The sequence below is a fragment of the Podarcis tiliguerta genome (genome assembly GCF_965153285.1).
Source record: "Podarcis tiliguerta genome assembly, chromosome: 2".
Classification (NCBI taxonomy): domain Eukaryota; kingdom Metazoa; phylum Chordata; class Lepidosauria; order Squamata; family Lacertidae; genus Podarcis; species Podarcis tiliguerta.
The window spans coordinates 24,625,616-24,639,384 of record NC_139535.1 but is presented as its reverse complement, the minus strand read 5'-3'; positions in this window follow the sequence as shown (position 1 = coordinate 24,639,384).

Here is a 13,769-nt window from a genome sequence, read left to right as displayed (position 1 = left end):
GTGTGTGTGTGTGTGTGTGTACACACACACACATTACACACACACATATATTAATCCTGCACACATTATCCATCTACACATATCATCTTTCCTGCTCCTATTAGGCGCAATTGGCTGTTTCCCTGAGATCAAGTCCACATAAGTCCATTGATTAAAAGCATGGGGAAGATAATGTGAATGGAAGAAGAAGCCTTTACGTCATCCTTGTAGCTGGCTTCTCCCCTGGGACTTAAGTGGATCTTTGCCTGGAGGATGAAGCCGACCATAGAAAGGCTGCAGGGGCTTGGAGAGAGCAATTTAGTGCACTGGGATCATCAAAATGCAGGGAGTTGCGATAATCGTAGCTAAGAAAATGGCTGTATGTCATAACAGAAGAAAGTCCCTTGGTGGCAGGCAGGTATGATAATAGGCAGTTTGTAAGGAGAGCCAATAAGGGACACGGGTGGCGCTGTGGGTTAAACCACAGAGCCTAGGACTTGCTGATCAGAAGGTCGGTGGTTCAAATCCCCATGACGGGGTGAGCTCCCATTGCTCGGTCCCAGCTCCTGCCCACCTAGCAGTTCGAAAGCACCCCACAAAGTGCAAGTAGATAAATAGGTACTGCTCCAGCAGGAAGGTAAACGGCATTTCCATGCGCTGCTCTGGTTCACCAGAAGCAGCTTAGTCATGCTGGCCACGTGACCTGGAAGCTGTACGCCGGCTCCCTCAGCCAGTAAAGCTAGATGAGCGCCGCAACCCCAGAGTCGGTCACAACTGGACCTAATGGTCAGGGGTCCCTTTACCTTTAAGGAGAGCTGATAACTGTAGCTTTTGTTTACTTGCCCAGTAAGGCTCTGTGTTATTTTCTCAGGGAAATGCTTAACAATGTAGTGAACTTCAAACAAGGGGTGGTAATCCCTGGAAGTGCAGACTTAAATGATGCAAAGGACACTAACATGGGCACGAGAATAAAATAAGTAACAAATGTTGGAAACGTAAAGAAAAAGAAGGATCTTTTTATCACATGTGGTGGGAATGTAAGAAAGTGAAAAGCTTCTGGGAAATGATGTACAATGAGATGAAAAAGATGTTGAAATATACGTTTATGAAAAAAAACCAGAAGCATTTTTACTTGGCATTGTAGGGGAGGATATTAACAGACAAGATAGTAAAGTGTTTTTATATAAAGAGGGGTGGGATAGCCTAGGCACAGGTTCCCTCTAAAATAGCCAAAGTTATTGCAGATTGTGGTCTTGTTAACAGAGAGTCATAGAATGGTAGAGTTGGAAAGGACCCAAGGGCCATCTTGTCCTACAATGCAGGAATCTTGGGTAAAGCACCCATGACAGATGGCCACCCAACCTCTGCTTTAAAACCTCCAAGGAAGAATCCACAAGCTCCTGAGGAAGACCAGTCCACTGTCAAAAAGCTCTTAGTGAGGGTGCATACACCTGGGGGTTTGAGAATGGTTTAGTTGAGATTCCTGGATTGCAGAGTATTGGGCTAGATGACCCTCAAGGGGTTCCTTCTAACTCAATGATGCTATGATTATATGATCAGCAGCATTTAATCTCTTCTAGGCAAGTCCATTAACTGACCGGCTTTCTCTTAAGATCCTATTCATCTTAAAGATGCAGTGACATAGATCAGCATGGAGGTGTGCGCGCAAAGGGGGCTGCAGAATAGGAAAGTTGAAATGTGGGGTGGTCTGTGTGCAACAGAGATTCCGTGTCCCATAAGGAGAGGAGCAAGAAGAGAGATGCAGTTCCCTAACATTAGCTGTTGCTCCATCGTGGAGTCTCGGGACAGAGTGACAGCCATCTGTGAAGTCGCCAGAAGAAAGCTGTGTGTGGCACCAAACGCAAAGGCTCTTTACTCCTCGTCTGTATGACAGCTGTTTCCATTTTGAGGGCCTCGGAGCAACATCTGCAAGAAATCAAGCGCAGGAGCCCATGCTGCAGCAATATGCCAAATTCCAGCGTGCGAGTCGGGCCCTGTTCTTAGCTGTTTTGTGTGTGAGCCTCTCTTAAAGTTCTCCTTGAAAACCAGGCTGTGTCAAAACACACCTAACCCTGTTTGGATCGTCTGAGCTACATCTGTTTCTTTTTAGCAGTACAGTGGTACCTTGGGTTACAGACGCTTCAGGTTACAGACTCCGCTAACCCAGAAATAGTGCTTCAGGTTAAGAACTTTGCTTCAGGATGAGAACAGAAATTGTGCTCCGGCGGCACGGCGGCAGCAGGAGGCCCCATTAGCTAAAGTAGTGCTTCAGGTTAAGAACAGTTTCAGGTTAAGAACGGACCTCCGGAATGAATTAAGTACTTAACCCGAGGTACCACTGTATTATTATTATTTTTTAATGTAATTCTGCCTTTCCAGCCCTTCCAAGGATCGGAGCAATGAGCACTTTTTGTTGGGGAGAAGAAAGCTGCCTCAATGAGTTGTGCGAAATCTTGGCTGCTGGCTGCCAGCATCGACGAACCAACTAACAGTTGCTCTGCATGAAAATGGCGAGATCTGAATTTAAATGGAAATAGTTGGGGTGGACCTGTACGGAAAGGCAATCTGGAAGAGCTCTTCTATTGGTTCGTGTGATCTGGTGATGAACCCTTGAATTCCTCTGAGATAAAACACATTATCTAAGAGCATAAGTACATAAGAAGAGCCTGTTGGATCAAGCTATCCAGTCGGCGTACTGCTCTCACCATGGGCAACCAAATGTTCATAGGAAGCTCAAAAACAGGACCTGGGCCCCATAACATTCTCCCTACTTGGAGGTCCCAGCAGCTGGCTTTCCAGTTCCAACACTGCCTCCTGCTTGAAAACACAGAAGATGAGAGCGCTGTTGCGCTCAGATCCTGCTTGCAGTATATTCCCAGAGGCATCTGGTTGGCTAGATGGGTCATTGGCCTGATCCAGCAGGCTTTTCTTATGTTCAAGAACAGATACCTAAAAATAGAGACAGTTCCTGGTAAATTGGAACAGTTGGAACATATGGCTATGCCTTATCTGCAGTTCCTCTTCCCAAAATTGGGGAGTGATTGCTATAAAAGAACGCATATAAATATCAAAAGCAGAATAAGAGCCCCACCACTTTCAGTAGGAAATATGTCATGGCCTGTTTATCTAGTGTCCACTTCATTCCTTCTAACATGCCGCCCCCTCCCCCTTGTTTGGGTATTGTACCCACATTCACAGAAGAGGTAAAAGGTAAAGGACCCCTGGTCCAGTCAAAGGCGACTATGGAGTTGTGGCACTCATCTCACTTTCAGGCAGGGAGCCAGCATTTGTCCACAGACAGCTTTCTGGATCATGTGGGCAGCATGGCCAAACCGCTTCTGGCACAGCAGGACACCGTGACGAGTGCCAGAGTGCACAGAAACGCCGTTTACCTTCCCACTGCATTGGTACCTATTTATCTACATGCATAGGTGTGCTTTCAAACTGCCAGGTTGGCAGGATCTGGGACAGGGCAATGGGAGCTCACCCCGTCAAGCAGATTCGAACCGCCGACTTTCGGATCGGTAAGCCCCAGAGGCTCGGTGGTTTAGACCACAGCACTACCTGCTGTGTGAGTCAAAAGCTCACAGGTGTTGAGGCGGGATCATTTCCATGACCCAAAATATTCAGTTCTGCAGCATTGCAGATTGTGAGCGACGCTTTACGTTGACATTGTGGAAACACCAGCATGCTCACACCCGGGTCCCAGCTGAATTCAGAACTTTTTGGTCACTGCATTCCTAACCTTCATAGCAAAGGTGATAGAGACTCTTAATGTAAGGGCTGTGGTTTTGATGCCACATGTTCGGTGAACAGATTCCTCCATTGCAGGGGCTAGATGACCCTCGTGGTCCCTTCCAACTCTGCAACTTTGTGATTCAAAGAAGGAAACCCAGTAACTCTAACACATAATCCTTGAAGAAGATTCTAGGACGCAAGCAACATACAAGCGAGTTGACAACACAGGTACTAAAGAGAGCAGCAAAGAGTTAAAATGTATTGTTTGGTCCCGTCCCCGTCCCCCCCCCCCCCCGCTCTGTGAGGCATTTGCTATCAGGTACGTGAGGAAACTGTTAACGCTTCCTGCTCATCTATGATTAACTGCTTCTGACACAATGGATGGAAGGAGCTACACCAGCCGGCTGTGTTCTGCTTTGTAGCCATCTGGCCCCGCTTGCTGCATCCCTCTTTCTCCACAGGCCACGCTCTGGACGACCTGCGTAAGGGCAGATGTGTGCCTTCGAAAGGTATTTCCCTCAGAGCGTTCCTCGTCGCAGGAAATCGTGACCTTAATCTCCTCCTCCTTATTCCCTTAAAAGGTGGCTGGGCCGAAGGCGAGACGCAATAGAGAAGCAGTTAATTTCATGTGTCGGAAGAGTAAGAGAGCATCTCTCTTGAGGAACATTCTCAAGGGTGTTTTCAGGCATTGGGGCCTGAGACCAAATAACATAAGGATGCAACAAACACACTTGCAAGCATTATTGTTATACAGACTGCGGCACAAGCTTGTCAGGGAACGGGCGCCAGCTTCTGCTCCAGGACCAAGGTGCCCTCACTTGCATCCATTGCCTGTTTATTCGATTTATACCCCCCCCCCCGCCTTTCTTCTCAGGAGCGCAAGGTCACATGCCCTGCTCTCCCTTCCCCTCATTTATCTTCACAGAAACCCTGTGAGGTAGGTTAGGCTGAGAGACTGTGACTGGCCCAAGATCACCCACAAAGCTTTAGGCTGAGTGGGGATTCGAACCCTCATCTCCCAGGTCATAGCAGAGCAGGTCTAACCACTGCACGACATTGACTCTCATTATACACTCATTATGTGAAGTGCCTCTAATTATTTGATTCACCGGCTGAAGTCCACCATCTCTCTGTCACCCCCTCCCTTTCCTCCACAAGATGCTTTTGACACCTATGGCCTTTTAAACCTCCTACGCCCCCCCTCCCCATTCGTGGGTGGGGTGGGAAGGACACAACAGTGGGTTTGGAGTTAGCTAGTGTGGCCTCACTTTTCTCCTCACATAATGGTATCTGTGTGTGTGTGTGTTTGTGTGTGTGTGTGTGTGTGAGAGAGAGAGAGAGAGAGAGAGAGAGAGAGAGAGAGAGAATGCTTGGGTAAGATTATTATCGATCAGGTTATTTTTTCCTTACCCTGCAATACCCATCTTTGGGTAGACATAATTTGGGTGGTGACAAAGGATTTTCTCCTCTCCTTCCAATGCAAATATGCTCCAGGGATTCCAAACTACATTAGTAATTCAGAACCAGATGTATCTGCCCATCTAAATTGTCCTGGAGTGATAAAAATCAACCTGGAGTGATCTTGAGTTCCCTTTGTGTGCCGCAGAAGCACTGGGGGTATGACATGCCATTGGTGACAAAGGGGGGCTGCTGCCTTTTCTCCTTTCTCTTCCTCCGGCTCCCTCAGTTTTGATTTCCCCTTCATGTGTGCCGGAGAGGGGGTGATGAAGAACAAGGTAGCCAGTGTGCTGCTGGAACAAGGTCTGGACTTGTGTTCGCAGCTGGGGAGATTTAATGAGGCTGCGTGCTGGCCAGCTTCCTTATTGACAGGGCTGTCTGAGCTTGGACTGTCAAGGTGTTTGTTCTGGTGATGAGTTGCCTGGCAGCCAGCGTCTTGGGCACCCAAGCGGCTCTGGCTATTCAGAAGTAGCTAGCCAGTGGCATTGAAGCAAGGCTTGGCTCGATGCTTCACTGTTTTCATCAGGGTGGCATAACAGCTGAGGCCTAGCCCTGCTAAGCAAGTATGGCACGAGAAGCTTTTTCTGCGAAGACTCACCATCCATACAGACACCAGCCTCCTCCTCCTTGCTCTCATCCCTATGATTCTTGGTTGTAACCCTGAGGTGTGGTCAGGCTAATGGAACAAGCAGAACAGCACACCCTCCAACACTTGGAAGCCAAAATCTGGGATGCCGTCTTCCCAGACATCATCCTCCCATTCTTTATCGCAGAAGCATGATGGCGGCCATTTGGGTTGCCGTGATCTCACATGATTTCAGGCCTCAATTGCCCCCCTCGAAAAAGTGCTTTTGGGGGGCACATGATTATGGCCCTGAAACAAGTGGTTTTTTCCCCAGGGGGTGGAATTGCAACATGAAATTATGAACCAAATGGCTGCCATTCTTTCCCCAAGAAGAATGGATTGTCCCTCTTTTTCAAGACACTTGTGGGGTATGGAACAGGCCATGGTAGAGCTCTCAAAGGAGAGGCATTTTGGAACAGGGCTCAGCTTCTATCCACTTCCTCTCTGACTCTGTGTGTGTGAGAGAGAGAGGTGGGAGCGGGGAGGAAGGAAGGAAGGAAGGAAGGAAGGAAGGAAGGAAGGAAGGAAGGAAGGAAGAAAGGAAGAAAGAAAGAAAGAAAGAAAGAAAGAAAGAAAGAAAGAAAGAAAGAAAGAAAGAAAGCTGAATAGCCAGTCTTGCCTTGTGCAAGGCTGAGAAGAGGCACAGAGGCTTGACTTGCTCTCTGTGCTGAATCCAAAGCTATGACTTTGGGAACACACCTAGAAACCTAATGGGGGAACAAACTCTGTTGGAAAGTTAATGCTGCAAGCCCTTCCCTCTTATCCTCAGGTGGTATGTACAGTGGTACCTCGGGTTACAGACGCTTCAGGTTACAGACTCCGCTAACCCAGAAATAGTGCTTCAGGTTAAGAACTTTGCTTCAGGATGAGAACAGAAATCGTGCAGCAGCGGCGCAGCGGCAGCAGGAGGCCCCATTAGCTAAAGTGGTGCTTCAGGTTAAGAACAGTTTCAGGTTAAGTACGGACCTCCGGAACGAATTAAGTACTTAACCTGAGATACCACTGTATGTATAAATAAAACCAATACAGTACAAAGACAACATCATCTCCAGTTTCCTTTCCCAGAAAGCCAAACTTGAGGTATGCACGGGAATCTCTCTCCGCCTGGAGTTTGGGGTGCATGTAACTTTTTAAAAAAATACTAAATAAATATTAGTTCAAAACCAGTCTGTGAAATATTTAGGCTTCTCATATTCTGGAGGCTGTTGTGGTAAAAATGGCTGCTTTGTCAATCAGGGGAAATAGTTTCTTGGAGACAAGCATTAGAAGAATGTAAAAGAAAATAAGGGGACTGATGGCAGTTTGGCTAAATACATAGCAACTCATCATTATTCAGAACTCATACACCATCATGAAGTGAAATAAACATAGAGGCTAATTTCCCATTTCACTAATGGCTTTCCTGCCCAAATCACCCTAGGTCAAGTGGCCGGCTGGTGGCATATTCGACAGATGAGGAGACATTATCACATGTGCAGCTGTGTGCGCAAGGCCAAGCGGCAAGGCCATCCTGCCTCTCTTGTCCCTTGAGCCCTCAGCCCTTCTACTGCAGGGCTGATGCAGCATCTGTCAGCTTAAAAATAGAATGGAAGGCCTAAGGCCACCATTGCAGTCCATCTGTGGTCTAGAGGCTTGATGGAGAAAGGGAGAATGGGATGGCCTGGCTGACCCAGGATTGCTCCATGCCTCACTCCTCTTTTCAGTATCAGCAGGACCTCTAAAGTCAGGGAAAGTGAGACTGCCATGGGCCAAGGAAGGCAAGGCGATGTGAAATCTGGTGGCACTACTGCCTAAAGGTAAAAGTAAAGGGACCCATGACCATTAGGTCCAGTCATGGCCGACTCTGGGTTGCGGCGCTCATCTCGCTTTATTGGCCGAGGGAACAGCTTCCGGGTCATGTGGCCAGCATGACTAAGCCTCTTCTTCTTAACCAGAGCAGCGCACGGAAATGCCGTTTACCTTCCTGCCAGAGTGGTACCTATTTATCTACTTGCATTTTGACATGCTTTCGAACTGCTAGGTGGACAGGAGCAGGGACCGAGCAACGGGAGCTCACCCCATGGTGGGGATTCGAACCGCAGATCTTCTGATCGGCAAGTCCTAGGCTCTGTGGTTTAACCCACAGCGCCACCCGCATCACTACTGCTGCCTAAGAATGGATAAATCAGTCAGTTTTCTAATTTTTCCAGTCTTTTCAGTTCATCACATTTCCATATCGTGAAAATTCACCAGCATTTTAGTGTAAATTTCTCCCAACATACACATTTTTGCATGCAATTTTGGCTAATATATACCTTTTTTTAAAAAAGCGATTTCTCCTGATAGAATGTATTTTGAATATTATTTTAACGGATGTATGTACACTTTGAATTCATGTAACCAGTACTTCCTTGGAGAATTGCACGGCATGGTTTGGATAAGTGTGGATTTCGAAGGATGCCTGTGTTTCGGTTTGTGTGTTGTTTTGGAAGGTGCAAATTAGTGCAAATTTCCCCACCATCTCATTTGATGCCAGCTGTGCCCATTTCCTGAAGCACACTCAGTGAAATACCCTGGTCCAGGGGCTGCCCTGCCTCCCTCTATGGCAGTTTTGTCTGGTTATTTTGTGCAGTTTGGACACACAAGCTGTCAGAGCTGGCTCTAGGTCCCAGCTCACAGAGGACCAACGCTAGCCGGTAGTAATGTACAAAAGTCTTTATTGAAGTACAGTTTCCATTTTCAAACCGGAGCGCCCCAGCTCTACGTCTAGGGTTTAGACCGGCGAAGCTCCATCTGAATCTCCGCCCCCTGTACACCAGTTTAAGATTCTAGCCTTACTCCACCTCTTCCGTCTCTCCTTTCTCCTCTGGGTCCTGCTACCCCCCGGTGTCCCTTCCTTCCTGGATTCTTCCGACGCAGACGTTGACCCCCCTGACTCCTCCCGCTCTCTTCGGTGGGCTTTAGGACCTGGCTCCCTATCCGGGTTGCCAACTGCGCCGCCCTCCCGTACATTTGAACTTGGCGTGCGCGCCCAGCCTTCAACCTTCCTCTCGACCGTTTCCTCGCTCCCCGATGGAGGCGTGGCCAGTCCTGCCTCCTGTCCTCCCGCTGGCAGCGCGCCGCCTGATCCCGATGCCTGGGACTCCTCCCCCCTACTGCACTCTGGTGTGGACGCTGGCCCTGATTTCCAACTGCTGTTCTCTGAGTCCCCTCTGGCCCCTTCTTCCTGGGGTGTCCCCCTAGGCACCCCCCTTGCCCTGACCATGGGAGCCCCTTTCTGTGAATCTTCCGATTCACTGGAAAGACTCAGAGACCTCGGACCGCTGTCATCACTGACATTTCCTTCGGACTCCTCCCCCTCGCTCTCCATTTCCTCCCTTTCCTGTGCCTCTGCTCCTGAACCCCTGACACAAGCCTTCCCCTGGCTGTGGGCCCTTCCATACAGCTGCTTATGGTGCTGCTCCTGCATGAAAATTCTGCGCAGTGTCCACAGGCTGGCATCCTCATCAACATGCTACCCCATAATATTTCCCCATCTAATCTGGATTTACTGCTTCCACTGAAAAGCCAATAAACAATTAAAATAACAGCAACGCGGAAATGGCAAATCCAGATTAAACAGAAGGGGGAGAGATACGAGATGGCTTTTTGATGAGGACACTGTGAAAAAACAAAAATGCATGTGTTGGAAATCACATGCATCCTGTCCTTTTGAGCCTTCCTTAACATGGGCAACACACCATACTTTCATTGGTGACACATGTGGACATCCATGTATGTTTACAAACCCCACCCAGTGTCTCCTGATGTGACAAAAAATTATAGTCTTAGGCCTACGCATGTGGCAATGTTGAAAAGCTACTGAAATAGGTAGCTTTCGATTCATGGCTGCAGAAGCTGCTAGATGCTTCCATTGGGCAAGACAAAGCCAGTAGCCACAGACTTCCTAGGTCTGTTGTCGATCCAAGCAAATTTCATCACGTTGCTCTCTCATTTGCCACTGTCAAGATCTAAACGCAAGGTGATATCCGCCGTGACTGCTGAGTCTTTGGACTGGCACGCTTATTATGTTTCTACAGAGTTGTGCAGGCAGATCTAATTAACTGAACCTGAGAACTCTATTCATGCGATATAATTTCCTCCTCTGCCCACTGTACAGTCAGACCCCTGCTGTTTCCGTTTTGGCTCGAGACTTTATATTGCATGGTGTGATTATGGAATCATTTTGGAGAAGAGGCATTCTGTCCAAACTGTAGAAGAGGTAAGAATATGTTCTGCTCCCCTCCCTGCAGTCTCAATAAGACTTGCCCTCCCCGCTATAATTAAATCAAGGAAAAATGCAGACACAGTGGCATGCTAGCCAGCTAACATAACACTACATCATGAGCATATTTTGTAGGGGAAATTACAGGTAAGGGGTCAAGAAGGCTAGGAGGTGATAAAAGAAGATGACTCGTACTTATTTTCTCTCACACACACTCCTGGCAATGCGGACATACTAGGTAGGAGTGGAAAACAATAGAAACATATTGGGATATGGACTACAATGCTTGAGGGAAACAGAGAAAGCAAAAAGCTCTGGAAAGTTGTTGTTGGGTTGTTGTTGTTTTTTGGAGGGGCAAGTGTCTCTCACTCTCTGGAGATATGATGTGAAACAGTGGGATTTGCTGCTAGAACATTGCAGCTGTGTACTTCCACCTGTGCTCAAACTAATAACTAATAAACTTACATATCACACAATGCCATTAAGCTCCACCGACCCCCTCTGTAAGGAAACCAAACCCAGGTAAGCATGTGCTCCTGGAACTTCTCGCTACTTGGCAAAGGCGTGATAAGCACAGAGATATATCCACCACAAAATGTGCGATGGACCTGCTGAAGCAGTCCTCCCTCCCCACCCCCAGGGCTTCCTTGTAGCAATTTTATCCACCAGGAGGATATCAGTTATGCCCAAGGAAATAGACAACTGGATCCAGCGGGAGACGATCCGTCTTTCACAGCAGTGCTGAGTTTGCTCGAAAGAACGAACAAAACAAGGTCAGCCGTAATATGCTAATTCAATCTGAGTAAGTGACACATGTGGAAGAATGCATAATTCAGTCAATCACGTCAAGTATGAATTAATTCACAAACATGGTCATGAATGGCAAAATGTTGGAGTACTTTGGTCTGTTTCCGTCGAAAAGCTGCAAACCAATGCTCTTGTGAGAGGGGGAAAGTGAACTTTACAACCTAGAGTCGAAGGAGGACAGGGTCTATAGCAGAGTAGGCTTTTCTTGTAAGTGGGCAGGATAGATTCTGAGTAAGGGGCAGGTACATGGGATGCAAGTGGCGCTGTGGGTTAAACCACAGAGCCTAGGACTTGCCGCTCAGAAGGTCGGCGGTTCGAATCCCCGCGACAGGGTGAGCTCCTGTTGTTTGGTCCCAGCTCCTGCCAACCTAGCAGTTCAAAAGCACGTCAAAGTGCAAGTAGATAAATAGGTACCACTCTGGCGGGAAGGTAAACGGCATTTCCGTGCACTCCTTTGGTTCGCCAGAAGTGGCTTAGTCATGCTGGCCACATGACCTGGAAGCTGTCTACGGACAAACGCCGGCTCCCTCGGCGAGATGAGCGCTGCAACCCCAGAGTCGGTCACGACTGGACCTAATGGTCAGGGGTCCCTTTACCTTTTAAGGGGCAGGTTCCCCACAACTCCCCGTATACCTCCTAGGGCAAGGGTTGCTCGCATGATGCCCTCCAGAGGGTGTTGGACTCCCATCAGATGCCATCCAGCATGGCCAATGGTCAAGAATGATGGGTGTTTTAGTTCAGAACACCTGAAGGACAACACCACCTGTCCTATGGGAATGCAAGGCCACGTCATGAGCTGCCCCCTGTGGTGAGCAAGTGAACTGCAGGTGGTGGCTTTCAAATGAAGGACTGTACCCTCAGCCCCTGGGGTGGTCTCCATCCACTCAGCCTGGCCATTGGAATCTCCTGGACAGAAAAGAGCATGGCAGTCAGGCCTGGCGTTAGCAGCTAGTCAGATCAGGCACTGGCCAAGGGCCAGGAGCTCAGAGGGGCCTTTTCACCAACCAAGCCTAACCCTGCTGCCACTAGCTATGATGCACGGCTGCTTACCTGCCTGACTGACCCCCTCTCTGCAAGGCCCTTGAATGATTGGATGTGTTGAGACAGCAAGTGGGAAACCCATCAAATTGCACAATATGCAACGCCCCAATCAGAAATGTGGAGGGAAATGTGGGGGAAAACATTATATGGTTGGAAAGCTGATAATGTACAGCTTGAAAAATGGGAGTGGGGAATTAGGTGTATGCGGTGCTTTTTTCTGGGGGGACGCAGGGGTAGTCATACCCCTAAACATTTTGTGAATCTAAGTTTGGCCTCATTGAGGCGCAGTATTTCAATATGAGTAGGAAAATGAGAGTACCCCTAAACATTATTTTTTTAGGAAAAAAAGGCACTGGGTGTATGTATTTATTAAGCATTTAAAACTGTGTCAGAGATAGCATGTACACAAATTATATAAGGGTAGAATATTGTTTCCATACCTCAACTGGCCAAACCAATGGTTTTCAACCAGTGTGCCGTGGCCCCCTGGGTTGCCTTGAATGAGGGTCAGGGGTGCCACGGGCAACACTGGCCTCTGTCCCTCTTTCCCTTCTTCCTCTGATGCCCTCTCACATCTCCCAAAGGCTTGCATTTGTTGCAGCAGCTCTGACTGCACGTTCTACAGGTGAATGGTGGCTCTGGTGCTGGCCAGGGGGTGCTGGCTGCCAGGAGCTGAAGCAGCCTCAGAGTAAGCAAGCAAGCAGGCGGGGAGCCCAGCTAGGCAGTCCGCCAGTCCTTGGTGTTGGGAATGGACAGGCAAGTGGGAGGCCAGACAGGCAGGCAGATTGAATGTAGTTGGTCAAGGGTGTCAGCATCGCCCTTGAGCCAGTGTTACCAACTGGACTCAACCACCTCAGCCCCGACTGGGCTAGGCGTGCTGGATGGCACTTCCAGAGACCACCTTCCTCTGTAGAACAGGTCCAAGTGCCGTGGACTCACAACTCAGAGCTGTGAGCACCGCAAATCACTTCACCAAGAAAACAGTCGTTGTGCAGCAGAGCATAAATACTCGGATGACAGTGCTGAAGAATATCTTCTTTATTCTCTAACAGCTACTGTTCTATACACTATATACAAATGGAGATTCTCAGTCTTTTCCTACACACTGACTTGCTGACTCACTCACTTACTGGCTGACTCTCTCTCTCTGAGTCTCTATTTCACACACAGAGTGAGTCTCACACTATCTCAGACTGAGTGCTGGATTGGAACATGCAGATATAAGAACACGCCTCCTCCTCTCCTCAGAGTCAGGAGACTGATGAGGTGATTCTTGAGTATGGGAGGGGTGAAATCTCCTCATCCTCCCCCATTTCATCCGACCATTCCAAGAATCTTTAACATAACTGCAGTTTACACACACACTCCAAAAAGTTGTTCTCTGCTTACAACCTTGGTTAACATATCTGCAGTTACCTCTCTCCCCCTTTATCTAAGACACTTTAACAATACCATTAAACAATCACTGTAACCACTCTGTGTCCATTAGGAAGGAGTTAAAACATAAACCTCAATCTGCAGTTTACACAAAATACACATTGTGAACACTCAAATGAATAAGCAGCTTCTAGAAAAATCTTCATACACACTTCTCTTTCTCACATGCAAATTGACATTGCTTATTTAGGCAGATTTGAACAAACCACTTTCAGTATTCAAACACATTTGCTCCTTCAATCCTGATCCTTTAAACATATTATACATGAACCATTTTAGGTCAGGTAAGGAAATAAACAAAGTGTTTTGTGCTATTACTGTCAGCACACTTTCTGCCTGGTTTAGAAACCACACCAGAGTTGCTCGTGACCGCAGTCTTTGCAAACTCTTCAGAAAACCTTTTCGGTGGTACACCCTTGGTTGTTCTCTCGGATCTGCGCA